This window comes from Zeugodacus cucurbitae, chromosome 4 (genome assembly GCF_028554725.1).
Source record: "Zeugodacus cucurbitae isolate PBARC_wt_2022May chromosome 4, idZeuCucr1.2, whole genome shotgun sequence".
Lineage (NCBI taxonomy): Eukaryota > Metazoa > Arthropoda > Insecta > Diptera > Tephritidae > Zeugodacus > Zeugodacus cucurbitae.
In genome coordinates this window covers 4,566,971-4,573,476 of record NC_071669.1, presented here as the reverse complement: position 1 = coordinate 4,573,476, position 6,506 = coordinate 4,566,971, and the positions used below count along the sequence as shown (strand labels likewise).

The following is a 6,506-nucleotide window of genomic DNA, read 5'->3' as shown; positions in this document are numbered from 1 at the left end:
ATTTCTGTCTGCCGGCGAGCCGTTCGCTGTTCGTCGACGTTGTGGCCGCCGTAGTCGTTGCGGGTTCTTGAGTGTATGCAAAAGATTTTTGCACATATTCATCTTTTTGGCCGTTTTCGGTGCGTTTCGTTGGGCGCGCTTCTTCGCGCAAAAATTTTTATATTTTCCATCTCTCAAGAAAAGATACACTACAAAAGCATACACAAGACATGCTATTTTTTTTCCGTTCTTCTTATGGTGAATTTATTTTCACTTATTTTTTGACTTTGCCAAAAAAGCCACAAAAAATCCGATATTTTCACGACAACGACGACGACGATTACGATGATGGCGGTGTTGTGTTTGTGCGATTTGTTGTTGCAGTCGGCACGATTCTTCCTTGGCGCGTTTCTTTGCGTTGCTCGCGTTAACCGGCAGGCAGTATCTCGACTTTTGTACTGACTTTTGGTTTGGTCCGGAGTAGAATGCGAGACAATTTTCGGTGAACTTAGAAATTTTCAAATTTGTGTTTTGTGTTCGTGGGAAAATCAAAAGCAAAAACAAAACACATACACAACACAAAATATATATAATATATATATGAGAAATCGAAAAATGTGAACGAACGAAAGTGTGGAAGTGATAAGAAATTGAAAACGCAAAGTGCGGTCTAGAAAATGATTAACTAAACAAGTGTGAATCGGTACTTGCCGCTAATTGATTGGATATTTCGTATTCAATGAAATGTGTGATTACAATGAATTTAAGTAAATAAGTGAAATTGAAATGAATTAATGAAATAACTGAAATGGAAGGACTATAATATGCAAAAAAAAATTCAACTAAATAAGATAATATAATTAATATAAAAATAATTAATATAAATTGAAAATATTTCATTAAATGTTGTGAATAACTTAAATTTTAACTTTAACTTTTGTGTAATAGAAGACAATTGTAATTCTTAACTTGTTTTTTTTTTTAATATTAATGATTTGAAATAAAAATAACATTTTTTTTATATTAAATAGTGTGTACTTAAATATTTTTGAATTTTTTAAATATTTTTAATATTTTAAATTTTGATTTAATATTAATGATTTAAAATATATTATAAAAATCAATTTTTTAATATTAAAAATTTTGAGCTTAAATATAAAAAATTTTAATTAAGAAAATATAAAAATTAAAATTAAAAAATTATAGAAGATATAAAAATTTTAATTATAAAAAATATAAAAATTTTGATTTAAAAAAATTTAAAAATTAAAATTAACAAATTATAAAAGATTTATAAATTTTAATTATTAAAAATAAAAAAAATGTAAGACTATTGTAAACTAAATAGTTATACAAATTTAAATACCGCGAAAAAAATAATTTTAAAAATTTAATTCATAATTATAAAATATAATTTAAAGAGTTTCATTTATAAAATAATTATATTTTTTTTTAATAAAAGATGGAAAAAATCATAGAAAGTAATAGACTTAGTAATATTTAGTAAAATGAAAGCACTTAACCGGAATTTATTAAAAATAATCAGTAATTTCATAAAATTTATATAAATGTTAAAAAAATTACATGATATTTTTAATTAAAACCAATAATTGATATTATAAAAAAATATATTGAATTTTACAAAAATATAATACTATGAACCCCAAAAAAAGGAAATAATACATTAAAAACGTTAAAGATTTTCCTAATGAAACACAAATTGTAGAGAAAAAATATGAAAACAAAAACTGATAATTATATAAAAAAATATTACAAAAAAAAATAAAATAATTAATAAAAGAAAAGAAGTAAAAAAGTGCTTATTTTTTTGAAAATTGTGTGTGTGATATTTTCAACAAAAAATGGTCATAATTGTAACAAAAAAATAATATAATAAATAATTCATTGTATTTATAGAATATAATTGAATGGAAATGGAAATAGATAAAATTTAAACAGAATAATATTATTTAATAAAAAATAATAAAAAAAATAAAAAAAATTACACTTTTTCAAATTTTTCATGAACTTAATTTTTTGAATTATTTTTTTTTTAAATAAAAATAATAATAATAATAATTTTTACAAAAAAATTACACTTTTTAAAGTTTTTCAAGAATATGGTTTTTGTGAAAAATTATTATTTTTTACATAAAATTTTTTAATTTACCAAGTTAAAACTTTAAATTAAATATTTTTTTAATTTATATTTTTTTGTCGAAAATTTATTTTAATAACGAGCTTATAAAATTCATTATTCAGTTCATAAAACATTAAAATAACTAATTTTCATATAAAATATAATATTCTATTGAAATTCCTAAAAAGAAATTATTGATTACTTGAACATTAAATATATTTTTTAAATTATCAAATCCAATTTTATGTAAAAAATACTAATTAATATTAAAATTTAATAGAAATATAATTGTCCTTCGCAATAATTAAAATAATCAAAAAAATAAACTAAATAACATCCGCTATCTTTAAAAAAATCACAAAACGAAAAAATTAATAAATTAAAATAAATTAATTCCGCTATCTTAAAGAAAAAATATTACAAATTTCTTTAAGAAAAAATAATAGTAAAAATACTAATTATAAAAAAAAAATTGAATTATTGATTCCACTTTTTTCCTTGCATCTGGATTGATTTTTATAAATTTTAATTTCAACATGCACCTTTAAAATAATAAAAACCATATTATAATAATTTTAAAAGAATTAATATATTGTCTAAAATTTGACTATTTTGAATACTCTAAAAAAATTGTCTGTTCTTAACACTTTAAGATTAAATGTAATATATTTTTTTATAATATATTTTGTGATTAAATTTTATGTAAATATTAAAATAGTCCAAAAATATTAGTATTGCTATCTATCTTTCTATCTATCTTTAATAAAAATTATAATTTTTTTTCTTCTTTTTTTAAAAAAAATTATAAAGAAATAAGACAGATTGAAATAAATATGATTAAACTGACTTTATTTGAAAGAGTGTTTTAAAAGTAAAAATATAAAATACTTTAAATTAAAATCATAAATTTGTTAATAAGACTTGCAATAAATATATAATAATTATAATGTTTTCCATATTCATTTCAAACAAAAACAATTCCGAAATAAAAACATATAAAAAAATAAAAAATAAAATAAAAACAAATAGCCAGAAAAAGTGTTCAATTAAACCCAAACCGAATTCCACATAGAAAAAATTACACGCAAAATGTTTTCAATTTCTCGCGCAATCTTCCACACTTTCGTTACCGGCACAATGCGCGCGTCGCAATGCTTAACGCTACAAAAAAAAATAGTAAAATAATATACTATTTTCCACAATGACTTAGACAGCCATAGAAACACACGTCGGCACACACAAATCGCGAAAACTAAGGCTGGCGGCGGCACAAACCAAAGTCGCACTTTTGTTGCGGTGGCGATGGTGGTGGTTGGTGGTGGAGCTACGCGCGTGATTAGAACTTAGAACGCACACTCCTTTGCTATTGTTTTTGCAGTTTGGCAAATGGTTGGAATATGCAAAACGCCAAAACGCCAAATGTGTGCATATATTCTCTCTGCTTGTGTGTTTATGTTACTAGGTGTGCGCCTGTGAATGAACGGAAGTTTACGTTTGGGAAAATGTAGATTTTTGGCAAAAAAAAAAAATAGACAAACTGAAGGCGAAAGCTTAGAAAAGGAAAATCATGTGTGTTAGATTAAATGTATGTGTGTGTGCGTGTGTGTGTTTGGTGCAAAGTGCAGTGTTTAGAAGCTGCATAGAATGAAAGATGCTAATAAATCAGTTGATGCCACTGCAGTTGAGTATATTATGTACTTAATGGCTGTGTGGTTTTCCACATTTGCCTTCGTGGGAATTTGTTAGTGATTTCATTGTTTCTGGGGTTGAATTAATTTGCATATTTTTGAAAGTTTGTTTATATAATTATTCAATAAAGATTAGCAAATTTGAGGAGAAAAAAAGAAATATAAAAAAAAAATAAAATTTTTTTGCATACGAGTATATTGAATTTTTCCTTCGTTTTTCTTATCGGTAGATTTCTTAAATTATTAAAAGTTAATATTAAAACAAAAAAAATTATTTTTTTGTACAAAAAATTTATAACTCGGAGACTATTTTCTTTAAAATTTGCGCTTTATTGAAAATAAAATGGTAGTTAAAAAATATTTGGAAAATTTGCATCTCAAAATCCGTGAAATTTTACAATTCCCGTTATTTTTTGAACGTACCTCGTATATTTAATATTTAAAAAATCATATTTTTGTTTAAACACTATATTTATTTACAAAAATATATAATAAATTTAAAATAATTTTCAGTACTATTTTGAGTGAAAAAAATAGCTCAAAAATAGCTCTTCGCAAGTTTTTTTATTTCTTTAAAGTTTTGAAACTATTTTAAACTCAGCGAAAATTAACAAGGCTTTGCAAAAAATAGCATATTCTATGAAGAAAAAATATTCGCAAAATTTGAATTGAAAATATTTCAAAAATAACATTTTCGAAATTTTTAATTATTTGTTTTTTAATTTTTTTGCCAAGCTTTTGCTAAGAAATTAAGTTGTTAAATAAAAAAATAATTATTATAAATATTTCAAAATTTATTAATATAGTCTAAAACGAAAAAAAAAATTATAGAACATTTACAAAACGTATTTGAAAAAATCCAATATTTTTTATGGTTTTTTTAAATTTCTACATAATTTTTCAAATAGTGGGTAATTAGAAGTTGATAATAAATTTGGGCTCGATAATGAATATAAGAAATAAAAAAATATAATAATGAAGATATTTTCAGAAATAAAGAAAAGTTACTTTTTCTTTAATAAAACATGAACTTAAATTCTCTCCTTTCAATAATTTTCAAACACTCTAATTCATGAAAAGTTTGTATGGTAACTCTTGAAACTCGGAATGCATGTAGAATCACCTCTTCAAACATACGATTCTCGTTATCATTTTGTTTTCACTGCTCTTCTATTTCTATTTCTAAATCTATTTGCACGCATCAACCCCATCTAACACATACCGTTATCCCCCCCTAACGACTGACAATAAAGTCAACACAGCGGCATTTTGAACTTGAAATTCTATTTGCTCTTACTGTTGTACCCATTCATTTGTTCGGCAATCGAGCGCGTATTCATTCACATTTCACATGCCACCTAAGCGCTCTAAGCCAAACACGAACTGTGTAGACAGGCACCTACAATATAGTCTGCCTAGCGAAAGCACACCCCACAGGGGTGCATGACGCACCCCCCAAATGTCACTCTACCGCCACTACTAAATCAATTGTGGCCCACTAAGCACCGACACCGCGCCACCTCGAGCATTTTCGCTGAATTTATTGTGTTGTTGTTGCGTTTCTCATCGCGTTCAATCGTCGCGGCTTTTATACGTTTTCCGTTTTCCGTTTCCGCTGACTCGAAATGTTTTCTTTTCTTTAGTATTTTTGGTATTTTGTATTTGTATTTAGTCGTTTTTGTTTTTGTTGTAGTGTGCTAGGTTTTCGTGGAAAACATAACGAAATGTTGTTGTTTGTGCATTTCGACGATAAAACTTAATTTTCACGTGGTTTTTTGGGCCGAAGCGCAATATTCTTGGTTTACGGCGCCGCAGTGCAAAGCACTATAAAAATGCATTTTATTGCAGAATTTTATTTATTCTTTTTTGCTTTTTGTTGCTATTTTTTGTTGTTTATTATTACTTTTAAAATTCTTAGTATTATTTATCAGCAATTACTTGAAATTGCTGTGCACTCATGAAATGGATAAAGTTTTAACGCAGAAATTCTTGTTTATGTCACGAAAGGCTGTAGTGTCTTCTTTAGGGGCCATATATTATAGAAAAAGAAATAGAGAGATATTTATTATGAATATATATATAATATATATAAACTCCAAAGTAATCTAGTATAACCGATTTTTAGTCGATATTTGTTATAAAAGCCTTCAAAGAAGTCAGATCCTATCAGTTGGATTTGCAGAATCAAGAGGAAGCTTATAATCTAGTTTGTTTTTGAACTCTCATTCTCAAATTTCTTAAGAGACTCACAGCAAAATTTAATGGAAAATTCTGGAACAGATAAATATGATTACTACCTCGAGTATTTATAAACAGATAAACAGATTTTTATGGATTCCAAAAGTAATCAGGAATAACCGATTTTTGGTCGATATTTGATAAAATGGCCTTGAAAGAAGTCAAATCATATAACTTGGTTTGGAAGAACCTAGAGAAGGTTTAAAAGCACAAGCTCTAGTGTGATTTTCTATTCTTTTTTAAGAGACTCTCAGCAAAAATGAGTGGAAAAACTCTGAAACAGACAAATATGGTTACTACATCAAGGGTATGGGTCTCTCGGGCTTATAAACAGATAAACAGATTTTTAATTTAACAATTTCTCAAAAGTAATCTAGAGTAACCGATTTTTGGTCGATATTTGATAAAATGGTCTTGAAAAAAGGTTAAATCTTATCACTTGATTTGAAAGAACCTAGAAA

At 25.6% G+C, this 6,506-nt stretch overlaps 1 protein-coding gene across 5 annotated transcripts in view; it reads left to right on the top strand.

Moving 5' to 3' along the window:
• Nucleotides 1-256: 256 nt before the first annotated feature.
• LOC105220955 (myeloid zinc finger 1) overlaps nucleotides 257-6,506 on the top strand; it is an 87,513-nt gene continuing 81,263 nt past the window's right edge. For 4 of the 5 annotated variants that reach the window (XM_054230281.1, XM_054230280.1, XM_054230279.1 and 1 more), the window contains exon 1: nucleotides 258-481. The gene's annotated coding sequence lies outside the window, so the exon portion shown is untranslated. Of the gene's footprint in view, nucleotides 482-6,506 lie in introns of all 5 variants that reach the window. The other variant, XM_054230282.1, reaches the window with a different exon arrangement.